At 37.1% G+C, this 18,761-nt stretch overlaps 1 pseudogene; it reads left to right on the top strand.

Annotated features, from left to right (window-relative positions):
• The first annotated feature begins 751 nt into the window (after positions 1-751).
• LOC132039444 (ABC transporter G family member 35-like) overlaps positions 752-18,761 on the top strand; it is a 45,600-nt pseudogene continuing 27,590 nt past the window's right edge.

The raw sequence follows: 18,761 nt of genomic DNA, 5'->3' as shown, positions 1-18,761 counted from the left end.
CATGAATCAGTTTGTAAGCCTCCAAATTCGTGAGTCCTTTGTAATATCTGAGAGATAATAAAAGCTTGGGATGTAAACGTGTGTGTCTCTTTCATTGTGTGCTAACCCGAAATTGAATCTAAGTGTCAAATTTGTATGTGTGTGTGAAGGTTGAAGTTGGCTGTGACGCTGACTACCGAGCAGTGGTGACGCTGGAAAAAAAATCACCTTTGTTTCAACGTATTTATGTCTCTTTTGTCGGGGTGCTGCATCTCTTCGTGGATGCACATATTGATGCTTTTTGGATAGTGTTGACCCTTGCTAGGCACCTCCCTCATCTCCCAGTCATATGGTAATTGGTCCGCTACTATTCTAATAAGTAATTTGAGCCTATTTAATGTTATGTATGTAGTCAATCCTTGTCATAAAAACTACATGCTCATTGTGGGTTATATAACCTGTTAAAAACATTCATTGAAGCGTCTGTTACCAACTGATCCACACCAAGTTTTACGTCTCAATCCCAAACAAGTTAGTGTCATCTATTTGTGTCTCCTTTTTGTAACACATTTTCTTTGTATCTCTTGCACTTTAGATTCAAGAACAGAAAAAAAAAATTATTACTACTAAAGATATACATGTGCAGAAATTTCTTTTAAAAAAAAGATGAAGGCAGAAAAAGAGAATGAAAGTAAAATAAGGAAAGTGAGTAGGAGTTTGGGCAGAAGGATGAGTTGGAGTATGGAAAGTGTTTAGTACTCCAATTGGAAGCATGAGGATAAGCATTAGTGTTGAGGAAGATGAAGAAGCTCTTAAGTGGGCTGCTCTGGAGAAATTACCCAATTACAATCGTTTAAGAAAGACAGTCTTTAAAACTTATGTGGAGAATGAGAATTAACACAAGGTAATCCACAGGGAAGTTGATGTTCGGAAGCTTGGTATGCATGAGCGACAAGAATTTATTGATAAGCATTTCAAGGTTGCCGAGGAAGACAATGAAAAGTTCTTGAGGAAGTTCTGAAATCAGATCGACAGGTATAACATACTTGTGTCCACAGCAGTTTCTAGTCATGCATAAATTTAAAAAAGAATCATGCTCTCGTGTTGCTCGAACTCTCTAAAAATATTTTAGCACCGGTGTCGGATCCTCTAAAAAAGAACTATTTTTGCAGGATCCGACACGCAACATGCAACATTTTTAAAGAGTCTGAGCAACATAGTTTGAAAGTGTGCTCTCTCTAGCAGTTAAGCTTTTAGATGAGATAGATCACATAATTTAGCGACGACTCCATGAATAATATCATCAGCAATTTATTTGTAGGATCTGTCTAAATAAAATGTATCAAACGTAAAAAGAAAGGACTACAAAAAAGGACAAAACCAGAGTTATATATTCGGGTTTACCTTTGTAAATTTTGATTATGATTACTTTGTGATTGTAGATTAGGGATTGGACTTCCTACAGTAGAAGTTCGATTCGAGCAATTAACCATAGAGGCAGATTGCTATATCGGGGACAGAGCTCTTCCGACACTACTGAATGCAGCCAGAAACATTGCTGAGTCAGCTCTGAGTTGTTTAAGGATTAGGATGGCCGAGAAAACCAAACTCGCCATACTTAAACATGCTTCTGGGATTATCAAACCTTCTAGGTAATGTATTAATTAGTCATGAGATGTAACACTACTTCTAGTCATTTGTACTTCAAAATTTCACCTCCAAAACGAAACTACAGTATTCACTTGTGGATATGATCTACTTTATTAATCTTCAATATAAGAAAAAGGCATGCAGCTTTGTCAAATTGGTAAAATATCCAACATTGACATATGGATTAAATCTTTGTTCAAAAGGTTCATTCTATCTTAGATATATACAACACCTATACATAATACTCCCTCCATCCTAATTTATGTGGCACCGTTTGACTAGACACAAAGTTTAAGAAAGAAATGAGGACTTTTGAAATTTGTGGCCTAAAACAAACTTTAGAAATTTGTGTGGCTATAAATCATTTCTTTAAGGTAAAAGGGGAATTTTAAAGTTAACTTATTTCTAATTATTGAAAGGTGACATTCTTTTTGGAACTGAGACGAAGGGAGTAGATATATATGCAGGGGATAATGTATATACATGTTGAACCCGTACCTACTAGTATGAAGTATGAACCACTGACTTTAACTAGTATGAACCACTGACTTTAACTCTTGAATCTTCATTGATCCACAGGATGACCCTTCTATTATGCCCACCTTCTTCTGGGAAGACAACCCTTTTGTTGGCGTTGGCTAGAAAATTAGACTATAGCTTAAAGGTCAGTTACTTGAGAGCAATGCTTATACTAATTCTGCATAATGTATTGTAATTTAATTAAACAAGTAAACTATTTATGTTACGGGACAGGTTAGAGGAGAATTCACTCACAATGGCTATGATCTTGAGGAATTTGTACCCCAGAAAACATCAGCATATATTAGACAAATGACATTCATGTAGGAGAAATGACTGTGAAAGAGATCTTGGATTTCTCTGCTAGAAGCCAAGGGATTGGCTTCAGATATGTTACTTTTCAGTTTTATTCATTTCAATTAAAAAATTGACTCTATTATTCATACATATTATCTAGAACTTCTGGAGGAACTTGCTAGGAGGGAAAGAGAAACTGGAGTTTTCCCAGAGGCTGAAATCGATCTTTTCATGAAGATTGTCATGTTCTTTCGAAACTCATTTTTCTTTTTTCAAAACTTCCTCACCACTCCCCCGGCTTGAATGTTACAATCGAATACTATCTTTTATAATTTTTTTGATTAATTTTCTTGTTGAACTTTAGGCAACAGCTTTGGAGGGAGTCAAAAGCAGACTCATTACTGACTACACGCTCAGGGTGAGTGAGTGATTCTCTAAGTGAAATACTATGATGATTGAAGGCATTAAAATTAGACGATGTAGACCTAGCATAACATGGAGGATAAGTTATTAAAAAATCAACACTATTTCATGAATCAATTTGGATTTTGCTGATAACAAATCACGAATGCAAATGATCTATATAGGCCATACTAACTATTCGAGATTAACGTTTAGTTGTTGTAGATTTGCATTATGTTCATTTGTTGAAATTTTCTTTGTTAATCTACTTAGAGAATACAGACTTGTATGATAGTGTAAGGAGAAGCACAAGATTTAGAAAATCTCTAATATTAGAGAATCGTCAACTTACAAAAAAAAAAATTCATAGAAGAAACTTCTCCTAAAAGTTTTTAAATAGAGCGGAAGATGAACTTTATTTAAGTTGCAGCTGGATTTGTGCTATCTAATTTAAGAAACATGTTGCAGATTTTGGGACTTGATGTGTGTCGAGACACCATTGTTGGATATGAAATGATACGAGGAATTTCAGGTGGCCAGAAGAAGCGTCTCACCACAGGTTATTTCCATCCCCCAACAATTCACAAAGATGTTTCTTGAAATATTTTTCTAACATTCCATATACCACACAAATATCTCAGAGTACAAATCAAAATACTTGAGTTCAAATCCAAAGACAAAATGCAATGGTTCTATTGACTTGCCCCGAAAAAATTGAAGTGTTGAACTACCAAATCATACCTCATACTTGGATAATGATGAAAACAATAGCACTTTCTTGTTGGATGATCACCATAATATGCTTCTGTTTCCTAATCAGATATTTCTGCATTCTCAAACTACTAGTGTTAGTTTCTTACTGCAACAACTCTTTTCCGTCCACTTTAAAAGCTTAAGCAACCAACTACTTCTACCCTATTTATTTGCTAGTGATAGAACCTATGGGTTCACAGTTTGCTAGTTCACAACCTGAACGTTTGCCAAAAGCCTAGGGGACACGGTCCCCGAACTCGTTTTCACGGATAATTATGGAAAGTAAATAAGGCAAGATATTTACATGGAAAACTCCTTGCTCAAGGGATTAAAAATCACGACCTATCCCAGTAGGATTTCCAACTTTACTAAACTAAGCAACTTCATATTACTACCTATTGCAACCTAGGAATTAAACTCTTAATCCCTAACCCTCACAATACACACATTGCAAGTGCCTTTACAAAAACTCTATCGCAAAGCTCCAAGTCTTGACTACCTCTAGCCAACGACTCAACTGATACTTAGCTAACTCTAGCCAAGAAAACAAAGTTACAAAGATTGAAATATGTCCTACTATGATGCTTCTTCACAAGCAGTGTAGGAATACAAATTAAGAACGTGGAACAAGACTTAACTATCCTAGAGACTTGGACATCTTCAGTGGCAGGAAAAACTCCCTCTGATTGTTGAGATCTTGTTCTTGTGGGCACCTTGAGAAAGGTAGCCGCCACACTTGAGAGAAATATAGCTTTTTAGATTTTGCAAGTGTTAGGTTAAATAATCCCAACATGTTGTATATATATGAGGTCAGGAAATGAGCATGTGAGGAATATGTGACCATGAAAGGGATGTTGCTTTAGTCCTTTGCTCTTTGCCTAATAATGCAAACATCTTGTTCCGTTGTGGTTCCCGATCAAAAACAGACGCTTTTACTTTTCGGCCTATCATGGTCGTCTTGTCTGGGGACTGATGAAGGACACAGTCCTTGGCATGTTTGTCATAACATTAAAACTATGAAATGTCGAAACTCATCAATTTCCCCCTTTTTGATGATGACAAACTTATGCAAGATATTCCCCCTGAGGACCAGGTACCCTTGCATAGTCAGCTTCAGCAACTTGTTGAGCAATGAGAGCAGGTCAACATTCTTCATCTTTTATCAACACTTGAAGAACATGGGATTAGACCCTTCAGCTTCATGTTGGCAATGTCTTCCAGGCTCAATTGGAGCCAGGTTCAAACCGATTCCATGAAAGAGAATAATCAACTATATCAATCAATCTTCCATCTTGAGACCAGGTTCCCCTTTAACAGCATGTGACCATTTTTACTTTTAAGAACAATTAGCAGTTTAGCCGCCACTTAAACACAAAGAAACATCAGTTATCTTCACTGTTATCATCAGAATTGATTTCTTGAGAGGGATTTGGGTTACCAGAAGCCTTTTCATGGGAAGGTGTAACGGTTCGCTTTTCACGCGGCAGTTAAGGCGTAAAGGCTACTACGAACTCGTTGGTGCTCTTTCGGACTTTGTTTTTAAAAAGAGTCGCCACCTAATTTTTAGGAAATTAGAAAAAATCAGTTTCGAAGGGTTTATTTGTCACGACCCATTTTGGCATAAGCCGTGCGGGCACTTACCTTTCCCACCTCGGTAAGCGAACCCTTAACCCAAAGATAAATAAAGACATCAATAATTAACTCACGCAACAGAATAGAATAAATACGCAAGTCTCACGATATATATATATATATATATATATATATATATATATATATATATATAAAAAGTGCGAAATAATAATAATACCGCCGGGGTCTAGTCTGAATAATACAAGAGCAACTAAAGGGGAAATAATACAAGTCTAGGATAATAATACATAAAGTGTCTATGTCTCTGAATAGAAATAGGACATAATGATAATAATACATAAAGTGTCTATGTCTCTGAATAGAAATAGGACATAATGATAGAGAAGTCTTCAAGGCAGCGAACGTCCATGCTCACCCTTGAAACTCGAAGATAAATCTGAAGAGACTATCAGCCACGTGTACTTAGCGTATCTAACTCGATACTCGCATTCATAAAGAAATGCAAGTGCGGCCGATAAAACAACGATCTTGGTAGGCATCATCGGCCAACTAAGCATAGCTAACACAATTCAGATAATAAAGCAGATAAGCAGACAAACCAACAAGTATGAATCAAATGTAATCGAATCCAAGTACACGTCATCGCATAGGTAGAGCATCTAATCCCAAATGTGCCAAGTCTGAATATATCAAGTCTGAATCCAACATCACATGTACAACACCCAAACACCTCAAAGTAAGCCATAGTGCAATGCAATGCAATAATGTATGAATGCAATGCAATGCCATGCAAATGCTGTGTACACATGTACTCTGAACGAAAATATCGACATCTCGGTAGCACAACCCAGTGTGACTCGCGAAGTCTAAGTGCCACCCGTCCTGGATCTTTGCCCAACAGACAGACGGGACCTTGGATCTTTGCCCACTGGGGATTCTCACCGACACCACTCTGGGGACCCGCGGAGTCCATGCACTCACTCAATCAATGATTCCGGAACTAACATCGGATATTGGCCTTCTTACGTCACTCAAGTAAAAATCGAGCCCAGCTCATCACAGTGTTTTATCAAGTATCATTAGTATCCCAACAAAGGTATCATGAAAATGAGAGTGCGTGCAATGTATGTATCAATATCAATAATCATGCTCAATGTCACAAGTACCAACAATAGGTATGCCAAGAATATATTCGAATCACAAGTACCAACAGTGGGTACGCCAACAATATAACTGAATCACAAGTACCAACAGTGGGTACGCCAATAATATATCGTAATCAAGATGATAAAACAGAATCCAATATCTATCAAAAACTTATGGCATCAAGCCAACACAATAGAACAATCAAATCACAATATAACGGGGTGGCTATCCCTAAACACACAACAGGGCCTAACCTAAGGCAATATCCATCCCAACTTCATATTCGAAGGTTCACATGCTTTCTTCGACAATATATAACCTAAATATATGCTTCGCTATGCGAAGTCTCACAAGGGTAAGTCATAACCTACCTGGATGGCCAAACAGCAATACCAACAAATCACTCTATCGCCTTCCCCTTCCGCTGAGCCTCAGAAGCAAAGTAGTCTAGGCATATTCGAAATCTAGATTAGAAAACATGAAGAACGATACTAAAAACACGCTGCGAACGCGCTCATGGATGACTAAAAACACGCTGCAAACGCGCTCGTGGCACCAGACACCAAAAAACTCCCCAAGTTTCACAATTCAATCCGATTTTTTGACTAATTCTTGAGGCCATCTGCTCATATACCATACACATAGACACACATAAAAACATGCTGCGAACGCGCTTGTGGCCTCGGAATTCCCAACGGAGGTCTTGTTGATCGAGTCAACTCCCGATGCCTTAATTCTAATTTCCCAACCCAAGTCCCAAAATGCATCCGAGTGCATTAGGAACCAAACAAAAGATATATACAAGTTCTAAATGACCATCCGGATCTCTCGAAATTCACGAAATTTTGAAAAGGTTCCGTTTTTACCCCAGTGTTAACTTTGGGTCAACACTTTTTCACTTTAAGCTTATTTTTCACAAAAGTTGGCCGAATCTAGTCTAGACACCTCTGGAAGCGTGCCAATGGTCCCTCGGGTCAAAAATAAGCTAAATAATGCTCGAAAAGGGCAAAAATACCTAAAAGACTATAACGACTAAACGGGTCGGTACATTATTCAAATACTGTTAAAAACCTTCGTAATTCAAAGTTCTAGGTAAGGTTTCTGATGAATCCCTGGGGAAGGTGTTAGGCATCCCAGTATTAAGGATCCGTACTATATGGTTGACCTTCGAATTCCAAAGTATGAGTATATGCCTGAATTGTCTATTTTGTGTTTATCCCCGAATTTAAAGAAACTGTCATATTTTTTGTAAATTGCATATCATTGGGAAAAGAGTTTAAATATGTCCCCCTTATATACAGGGTATCGTAGTTTTGGATTTACAATATCCGTGTATAAATAGTCTCCTTTTATATATAAGGAGTATATTTTATTTTTTCATAAACGAAGAGAAAGATGAAGTTATTGATTTTTATAGTGTTAAATTTATGTTATACTCATACTTTGGCTCATGTCGATCCGTTTTGGTACATTTAGTCTTACCTGGAACTTTATATTACAATTGGTTTTTATGTTAAAGAGCGTTTTTATAGGTTCAAAGAAGTATATCTTGGCTGTATATACTCGTTTTTATGGCCTTTTCCTTGCCCAAAACTGCAAACACAGGAAAAACTTTGGTTCCGTTTTAGTTTTCAGAGAATAGAGAGTTGTAATATTTTCTTTTTACCCAATTCTGGTCCATGTTAGTTTTTTAAAAGAAAGCTTGACCATGGAATTGGTCCATTTTTCTTAGAATTTAAAAATAATACCAAGTTGGTTTTTGATTAGGGATTACTCGTGGGCTGAGGCCAAAATTTTGTTGCAAGTGGTTGTAGAAAATCTCCTTTTGTGCAAGCTTTAAGAAAGACGAATTTGTTAAAAGGGATTTGTAATTTTATTAAGTTTCTAAAATGCTTTTGTTGTCCACAATCACTTTGACCCGTTTGGAGTTTAAAACATCAAGTTCTATACAAAAAGAGTTTCACAAAATCTCATTTTTATACTTAACCTCAAAAACTGTTGAATTTGCTCGGGGTTTTGGAAATTTGTTGGGGACCTAAAGTCATCTAAATGGTATAAGCACCGTTGTCCTAAGACGGCTAATTCTAACCATATCGTTTTCCACTATAATATGAGTCTGATACAAATTACAAGTACATCAAAAGCTTTAAACAAAAAATGCAAATAAAATGAAATAGAATTAGACTAGGGGCGTACCAAGCCCCTAGTTTAACCATTTTCACCCATGGCTGGGCCTTCTGCGCGCCTTGCTATTTGCTTTGCCTTTGCGGACTCGATTTTTGAATTAATTTCCTATTGGGCCTGTGGCCCAATAGGTAGGCTTTGGCTGGACACGAGTGACCCTGTTAGTTTATAAACACTGAACTTACCACTAAAATAGTAAAACTACACATAATATAAAAACAAGAAAAGTACTTATATTATTTTATACTTACCCCGTTTCTCCTTGAATGGATTTGCCTTGGTTGGAGATTTTGCAATGGCATGGGGACTGAGTCCTTGCCTTATATTCTTGATGTCTCTTAAGTTCCAAGGGGCTTCTAAGAACCCCAGGCATGGCTAACACCAAGAAGGCCTGGACGACCCTGAACTACCATAGTTTATCCTTAACCAGTGCACCCCAAGCAAGAGGAAAAGAGAGTATAGAACTTGGGAGTGACAACAGATTTCAAGCAAAACTCATAAACAAACAACAGCCAAGTGCCATACTCTAAAGGGAGACATTCACATCAAACATAGCAAATAGCAAAGACCTAAGTATGACTAGATAATCAGCCAGTTTAGAAGTAGTAAAAAAGGGGGAGGGAAATTCAGTTTCATGACTGGATGTGACAAGGATAATGCACACAACTACTTTAGAGAGAGCATAGATAATGATCAATCAAACCATAGACTTGTTAAGATAGTCCTAGAAACAGAAGGAATAAACTGGAACACTTCAGCCATATTAAAGCAAAATATAGGAAGGTTTGTGGCCAAATACAACTTTGTCTCTTTTCAGACAATCATTTGGTCTACGACTCCTCGTAAATAAATTAAAAACGATTCCAAATTTCCACGCACGGATAGCCTATCGTACTTATTTGTTAAGGTTCTAAGCCACTGCCCAGAGGAAACAAAACCTGGCTATACTAGTTCAAGTGATGGCATTCACCCTATGTCAATTAAGCTCAAGATTGCACACAACTAAATCCAAAAACAAGCACAAAGATCCTCGAAAGGGACACAGGGAAGACCTCACGACGAAGGCTCATGGCCATGTTTAAAACTTTTAGAATACACATTCAGAACTGGCATCCTTTAAAACTTATTCCTCTTTATTAAATTGAACACATCACAAACTGGTACATATAGAAGGACCCTTGATTAATAATCTTTGGAAAAAAACTTTATTAAAGGGAGGGAAATCTCAATGGACAAGCCAACTAAACAGTCTGTTAACAATTTTGATTCCTAAAAGTATTCCTTCAACATATTTTAGACTAATCCAAGGTTTTTCCCAAAGAACAGAAGGGGAAGAAGAGAAAAGCACGAAATGAATTTATAGAATGATCACAGTTGTGGCAAACAAAGAGACCAAACACCCCATAGAGGACAAGTCTAAGCCAATAGAACAAATGGAAAGTCTCAGACATCAGTTAGGAAAAGTGGACAAAGGCATATGGCCAACAAAGAAAGTAAATGGCAAATCCAAGTGGACACTCAGTTTTCTCATAGGTGAACTCAGGCCCACATAACACAACCATCGGCCTCCTCCCATTTTCCCTTTACACGCACAACAAATTTAAACAAATAAGGCTCAGAAAACCTACAAACCTTTCAGACAAAAGGGATTTTCAGAAAGCAAGGTGGGAATCACATAACACTCAGACTTGGCAAGTATTGACAGTAGCTTATTTGGTTCTAGGTGTATTTCCCCTTTCCTATTAGACAAGATTAGGTTGTTCTCCCCTACCTGAGACCTTTGTGAGTCCCAGGATCATAAGGGAAAGGTCTAAGAGATGAAAGAAAAAGTTTCAGGCCCCTGAAAGGAAAACAGGATAGGGTTGGGTCATCACCTCCCCATCTCCTTTTCCTGAGTCTCCTTTCAGCAAAAAGGGATCCTGGGCCCCACTGCTCGCTACCTCCAGTTCATGCCCAGGCTCACATTTTCCTCTCCTAAAACCCTTTCGCCCATCCTATGACCTCACCTTAATCATCCAGTGACAACACTAGAGGTCCTAGGCAGATTCACAACCATCCAACCCTGTCAAAACTTCCTTTGACAGACTCATGAAACTATAGTTCATCTTTAAAGACTCTTTGTGACCACAGTTAGTTGTAAGTACTAGGAACAAGCCCCTCATAGACACATAGCAGACAACAACAAACTAGCTGATTTGTAAGGACCATATCCAGATTTTTTTTAAAAAAAAGACAACATTTCATTACCCAAATTCTCTTATGAGTACTGGAGTCAGGCATATCATAAACATATAGCAAATAACAAAGAAGCTAGTCTCCCTAACAACTAAAAACTAAAACTAAGATCATAAAAGGGTCTTGGTCCTAAACCACACTGTAGTTCAAAAAGTCTTTCTCTCAACATCAAAGGGAGACACAATAGTATCCAGAAGGGACCACACAAGGACAAGTTAAGCAAGATTTGTAACAAAGATCCCATCATCCTTCCTTCTTTTATCCTTTATCCTTACCTATTATTGTAACTAGATGACAAGTTCTCAATAAAAGAAAAGGTTTTCCTGCACACAGACATGACCCATGGGCCACACACACCTGCACACACTCTTTGCCAAACTACCAACCTTTGAATCCCTTTTATGTCCCTTTTATCAGAATAGACATTTTTTATTTTCTAGGTGAGAACAAACATAACAATTACCTCTTATTCAACCTGTTAGACCAGATAATTTGCCCACCTTTTATCAGACATAGACCATCTTATAACTGCTCTAAACCTAGTTTATTACAGCAACATTTGAAACCTTTTGGACTCAAACACATCACAACTACACACTCCACATGTGCTACTCAGAAGCAGTTGTAACAAATTCCCACACTTACCACAACAGGACAATCAAGACAAGAAGCAGAGTTAAGTGAAGTACCTTAGTCAAGTTAATACCCTTCCACTCCCCAAGATCACTTTTAAGACCTTTGCTTCAGTTATATATTATTGTGACCCTAAAATGCCTAAGTTTTATCAAGTAAGTAAGACTAGGGTGAGACAACAGAAATTAGGCCAAACAAATTGCAAAGTGAAACAACTTTTTGTAATCAAAATACCATTAGAGGAAAGACATGGTCTGGCCTGGTCCAGCACATGACAAGCTTCAACTCTCAAACAAATAATATATTCAAGAAAAGACAAGGTGATGACCAGACTAGGTCCAATTCTTTTTAGACTTTCAATCTTTTCAATAAGTACATGATCAGATAAGACAACAATAACCAGACTAAAGTTCAACATAACAAGCTTTTACTTTTCCTTGACACATAACTATATAAGACAAGCAATAATTAGGTTGGATTCAACATAACAAGACTTTAACTTTCCCAAGACACATAACCTCATGAGACAAGCAACAATCAGGTTGGGTTCAACAATGACAAGACATTAACTATCAAGCTAGGTTCAAAACTTCAAGCTCCCAAATAACACATGATCACTAGGACATATAGGGCAGACAATCAACAGTTTTAGACAACTTACTTCAAACAGACTCCTTGACTCCTCTCTTAATTAATCTCCAGACCAAGACAACCCCCCAAATGATCAAATACAAGACATAAAGCAAATCAGGTCATTCAAAAGAGCTTGTGACTTCAAACTAACCCCTCATAACCCAACCTTATCATATGAGACACATGATACTATCCCACTTGGGGTTTCAACAGACCTCTTTTGACTCTGATCAAAACACAGGACTTTTATCAGGCTAACATATCAACTTAGACTACATCCCAGACCCTCACAACAGGGATTTGATAGTGTTTAGACAATCATGATAGAACAGAAAATACAAAGAAGGACATCCAAATTCAGATAAGACTCCTCAAACTTAGAAACATAGTCTAAGTCACACTTAAATACCTTTAGTCACAACTGAACAACCAATGGTGCAAGCAGGAAAGACAAATTGGAGTCTAAGTGAAGCAAGTTCATCAACTTAATGTTATAGTCTAGATTACATGTAAAGAAAAAAGGAACAACTAGTCACAAAGCAAGAATAGAAGTTTTAACTAAAAAGTTGAGTCAAAACAGCCTATCAACTTGAAACTACCCTATAACTCACATGAAACTCCTTAAGTGAGCACAATGCAGACAGAATCAAAAGGGAAGCACAACAAGCACATCAGGTTTGAGCTTTGTTCTAAACCACAAACAATTACATTGACCAAGCATGGTGTGGACATAAACTAAAAAGAAAGGGAGTGGACCAGCATATTGACTCAGACATCTATCCTAAGCCACACACACACATCTTAGCTAGGTATAGTGTAGACAGAATCAAGATAAAAAGATGACAAGCTAATACACAAACTTAAATCCTATCACAAACCACACAGTCATACCACCGAAGCATAACACAAGCAGGATCTGAGTATAAAAAGCAATGAAATTACTTAAACTTTACCATAAAACCCTAGCAACCTTATTAACTAAACACAATATGAATAGAGTCTAAGTATGAAGGCAATGGATAAAAATACCAACTTGAACCACACATAATATTATTGACTAAACATGACATAAGCAGAGTCTAAGTATGAAGACAATGGACAAAAAACACTAACTTAAAACTTATCATAGAACCAACACAATCTTATTAACTAAACACAACATGAACAGAGTCTAAGTATGAAGGCAATTAACTAGAAATACTAACTTAAACCACACATAATATTATTGACTAAACATGACATAAATCTAAACATAAAGCATTAAACCGAAGCACTAACTTAAACTTCATCATAAAACCACACATAATCTTGCTAACTATGACAGAACATAAATTTAAAGTATCAAACTAAAAGGTATTTACCTTTTGTGAGTGCAACCGGGGTCAAGCGATGGATTTTGGAGGCCTTTGTGCTCCAATGCCAAACTCAAGCCACCACGACACCACACAAACAAATAAAAGAGCAAACTTTAGAACTAATGAAAGCAAACTGAAACCCTTAGGTTTTTAAAACTAAAATTTTTAGACTTATGGAACTCTTAAGGCAAAAAATATAATTTTCAGCCCTTTTCATTTCTTTCCCCCCTCTTCGAACAAATGGGGTTTTCTACTTATAAAAACCCCAGGATGCTCTTAGAAATACAACCAACGATGTGGGAGTTGCAAATTTATGCAAGTCTCACTCACAAACTCAGCATACGGTCCAGATCTAAAGTGTAAAAATGAAATCAACAGCCTACAGGCCTTAAATCGCAATAATAATGCCAGAAAAATAAAAAAAGAAGGGGATTGTACCTCTAAGGGCCTATTTAGCCATTTTTCTGGTGAGAGAAGGATGAAGCTTTTAAAGCTTCGTCCTCTCCTCCACGTTATACGCTCATACAATGGGACAGGACCTAAAAAATGGGACGGGTAGGTGGTGGAACAGGAGGCGGCGCTAGGGTTTTACCCCTAGCCGCCTCCTCTCTATTTTCTTTGCCCACAGACCCTTAGGGTCTTGAAAAATGACGGGTGGGAAGAGTATATACTCCCCCCCCCCTCTCCCCCCCTTTTAATCCCTTAATGGACTGGGTCCTGGTCCTTTGTTGGACTGGGCCTAGTCCTTTACCCCTTTTTTTTAAACATTGGGCTCATTATATATATACATCTATGTATATGCACCATGTATATATATATATGCATAGAGGGTCGGGGAAAAAAATAAACTAATAAATAAATAAAGAAAAACTAATTATTAGTCCGTTAGAACTTAAATAATTTAAAACATGACTCATAAATAAAATAAAATAAAACATGACTCATAATCAACTACGCAAACGCACGCAGAATCAAGATTTAAAGGGTAAAATGCCCAATTCTTTTAATTATTCAGAGTGCCTCGGACAATGAAAAATGGAATAAAACTACTCATTAATCTAATTTTCCTTGATTTAATTAATTAATCAAATAATTATCCAAAAAGGGTTCTCTTGCCCCTTTTGATTAATTTCAATAAAAATATTCTTTAAATATAACCAATTTTGGCAATAAAATTAAAATTACCCTGGAGATTTCTTTATCAATTTAAAAGGGTGAAATATTATCCCAAATAATTTCAAAAAAATTACCTAGACCCTTTAGGGTGCACGGCTGATTTTATTTATTGTCCAAGGACTCCGAGCTCTTAAAATAAATTGCGGGAAGTCAAAAATTAGGTGTCAACAGAAGGGTCACCTAAGGGTACAACAGTAGTGGACACAACAATCTCAGTGTACACTATTCAGTATCCTCAGAAGCATGGAGTTTATCATGGACTCTGAAGAATGGACTCTATCATCATTATCAGAAACGATTTTATCTTTTCTTCACTTATCTTCCCCCTTTTGGCATCATTGAAAAGAGATTACTAACAGGACAAGCAGAGAGTATCAAAAGCAAGACATAGATTAAGGAGAAACATATTCAGAGATCAGAGATATCTGCCACTGATAGGGCCATAGCAGTCAATACAGGCATAAACATACATAATAAAGTCCCCAAAAATATTGTCAGTATTACAATCCAAAAAAGAAAAGACAGTAAGATTAGGAATAGAAGGAAAGCAGGAATAGGGTGATCAAGAACTTGGTTTAGCGAAGAGAGAGTCAATGGGTGGCTGGTTTGTTGGAGTTGAGAGCTGCAATCAGCATGTCCACTCTAGCATCTGCTACGTGATGTGCAGCCAATAGTTTTTCTTGGAGCTCCTCAACCTTTCTCTTTAGTATGGCATTGACTTCTCTTAGCTCAGCATTCTCGGCCTTAGCACTGTACTAGGACCATGTCCTTCTATTTTCAGATTTGCATTTTCAGTCTTTACCAGAGCATTTTCAACCTTCAGCATCTCTATATCTGCTAGAGCTTTGTCGTTTGCCTCAATTAGTCGCGAAATAGTGGAAGTAAATTATTATATCCCGTATTTTGTACATTAGGACAATCCGAGCTAATTACGATAAGTTAAGGATAAGACTATTTCGGGATACGAGGTTGAGACTTTTGACCTCTGATTTAGTTTTAAGGCATAAGTTGCTTATGATTTTATTGGTAGGGAATATTAAGGAAAATTTGGGGTTAAAAGTGAATTATGAAAAGTTATTATTTCATGAAACCAAGCCAAGTTGGCCGTGTGGCTTATGGGTGGCTCCCACCCATGGCTTGGCCAAATTTAATTCATCCAAGCCATGTGTGGGGCATGGTACACATGGATGAATTATATATGGGGATATTAGATGACTAGCAAGTCATAATTCATCATTTTTCATACCTTAGAAGCTTGGAGAAACATGGAGAAAACAAAGGGAGAACCATTCGGCCAAGAAGTTTTGCCGAATATGGTGCCACAAAAATGGATCAAAAAATATTTTCTTCTAGCTTTTCAACCAATTGGAAGGTCCTAATTAACGTGGAGTAGTTGTTGGAGCAATCAAACCACTCGTTTGTGCCATTTACAACCCTAGCCAAGTTGAGAAGTTGAGTGGAAAAGGTAAGGATTAATCTTCTTTTTCATATGTTATGGATGGGTTGTGTATGTTGTAGTATGTACAAATGGATCAAATTCATCAAATGTTGTGTGTTGGTGTAAAGCCGTGTGGGTGGTGTGTTGTGTAGGAGTGATGAACTAATTTTATTTAGTATTTTTGGTTGTTGTTGTTGTGGATTCTATGATGATAATGAAAGTTTAATGATTCAAGTTGAAGTTGTAATTGTTTGAGGGCTGTTTTAGAAGCTAATGCGATTTTAATATAGTTTCTTGAATTTATGAGAATGATGTTGTTAACGTGTGGATTATTGGTATAGTTCATGAATTTGGAAGAAAGAAATGTGTTGTTGTTGTTCCTATTGAAATTGGAGGGTTCGGGTTATGTGGTATATTGGTTGGGTTGTTTTGAATGTTGTGCGGATTGCTTGAAGTGTTCTTGAATCTTGTTTGAATGGTTTCGGATTAGTACTTGAATGTGTGAACATTGGCGTTGGCTTGATTGTATGTGATTGATTTGAATGTAAATGGAATGTTGTCGAATTATGTAGAAAAGAGTTACTAACGTTAGAATGCGTTTTGAATCAATTGTTGATGTTGTTAGTATGGTTGTTGGTATTGTTGTTGATGATTTGGCCGAGTTGAATTCTCGGGGTTGTTGAATTTACAGGGGAAATGCTGCCCAAATTTCTGTAAATAAAGTGCTAGCTTAGAATTGGATTCCTAAGTGCTTATGACTAATGTTTGGTGTCTAACGACGTTGTTGTAGATCTTGGGAAGCCCGAGACTTAAGTTTGGATTAGCTTAGGAAGCGGACGAGGTATGTAAAGCTTACCCTTTCTTTCTTTTGGCATGTCTTAGATGTAAGTAAGATATGACACGAGCCTCGGGGTAACTCTATTCTTAAGATCCGAGCATGTCTACGATTTTTATTCACTTCTTGAGGTTAGCATTCCTAATATAGTCGAGCTATGGTCTTTGTGTCTTTTATGTGTGATTGGATAGTAAACGTTGCATAAAAGTTTTGTTCCTAAAGGGTTTTGTGTTGAATAATGTCTCTAACTTTCATAGATGGGCTCGGATCGCTTCGATACGTTCGTAGAAGATTCCATAACGAGTAATGTCTCTAACTTTCATAGGCGGGATCGGATTGGTTTGATACTTGTCCGTGGTCCTCGAGACTTTCCTTCGTATGGTTCTAACGACTTTTTTGAAAGAACTTAGCATGACTATTGTCTTGGTTTTAAAATGATGGTTCGTTTTGATTATTCTATTGAGTCTTTGAAAATGTTTTAAACTGCATATGGTTACTCACGACTCTGCTCGTGCATTCTGTTGTTACATCTTTCGCCGAGTCCCGGGCGGGCCGGTTATGTCATCGTGCACACTATGCTATATTTCGGAGTATGATGTGTTACGGTGCACCGAGCCCCTCGCTAGAGGGCCGGGTACTGCCTATATTCTAGTGTTATGGTGTTATGATGTGTTATGGCGCTATGATGTGTTACGGAGATGTTACGGAGATATGAAATCTTTCGGAGTATGATGTGTTATGGCGCCAATGACGGGAGGGCGACCATATTCCCGAGCCCCATGCATGATTTGTGTTTTAATAAGTAAGCATTTTGGTATTCTGGATATTACATTTACTTTACTTCTACATTAGATCTTGATCCTTTCTTCGTATTTGCTTTGCGTACTCGGTACATATTTCGTGCGACCGACCCTTTCTTCGGGGTCGCGTTTCATGCCCGCGGTACGGATACCCGTTTTGGTGATCCGCCAGCTTAGGATTTCCATTCAGCTATCTTGGAGCGCTCCCTTGTTCCGGAGCCTATATTTTGGGTACAGACGCCTTCGTTATATATGTATATATATATGTCTATTCAGGGGTACGGCGGGGCCCTGTCCCGTCATATGATTCTGTTATTACTCTTAAAGGTCGCGCCACACGTATGTGGGTTGTGGGTAGTTACTTGTCTCGATTGTGTCTGTGCGATTTGTGTTTTGGACGTCCCCCTGTATTATGACTATTATACCCCATTTAAACGGGTTAAACTAGGTACAACATATTGGTGATTCCTATTTTTGCTTTATTTTAAGGAGTCGCCACTGGCGATTTTAAGGTGAATTAGGGCACCTAAATATTAACTAAGGTAAAGCTAACTAAACCTCCGTTAATGATGCTTAACGAATATGATTCTAGGTAAGAATACATATTATCCTAAAGGGAAGGGTTAGAGTATCCTTTAGAATCCGCTAACTACTGATTATCAGACCAAACTTAGGTTAATTAAATAAGACTATAGATGCAAATGTAATATTTAAATTTTAAGAAAATGATTTGTATCTGTTGCTAAGATTTTAAAGGAAAATATAATAATGCTATTTAAAATAATATTTATAAATGTTGTTAAGGCTTTAAGTGGGAATGCGAATCTTTTTATTTAAAATAGATTTGTAGAAGGTAAAATGATTTGCATAAAAGAAAATGATATTTAAAATAAGGCTTATAAATGTTGCTAAAGCGTTAAATGAAAATAATGCTTTGTAAAATAAAGCTTCCGAATATAATAATTTGCATATAAATAATAGTTTTAAGAGAAGACTGAACTTTGAACAAAGTTATGTCATATATGGCTATGTAGAAAATTTATTTTTTATAAATGGGATGCAAAAAGAAAGTGAGTTTTTTCTTGCTCCTTTAATTAACTATGTTGACAAATACATGTGATTAGATGAATCTT

This window comes from Lycium ferocissimum, chromosome 12, assembly GCF_029784015.1.
Source record: "Lycium ferocissimum isolate CSIRO_LF1 chromosome 12, AGI_CSIRO_Lferr_CH_V1, whole genome shotgun sequence".
In the NCBI taxonomy this organism is placed as follows: domain Eukaryota; kingdom Viridiplantae; phylum Streptophyta; class Magnoliopsida; order Solanales; family Solanaceae; genus Lycium; species Lycium ferocissimum.
The sequence above is the reverse complement of the archived record's forward strand: the minus strand, read 5'-3'. Positions and strand labels throughout refer to the sequence as shown.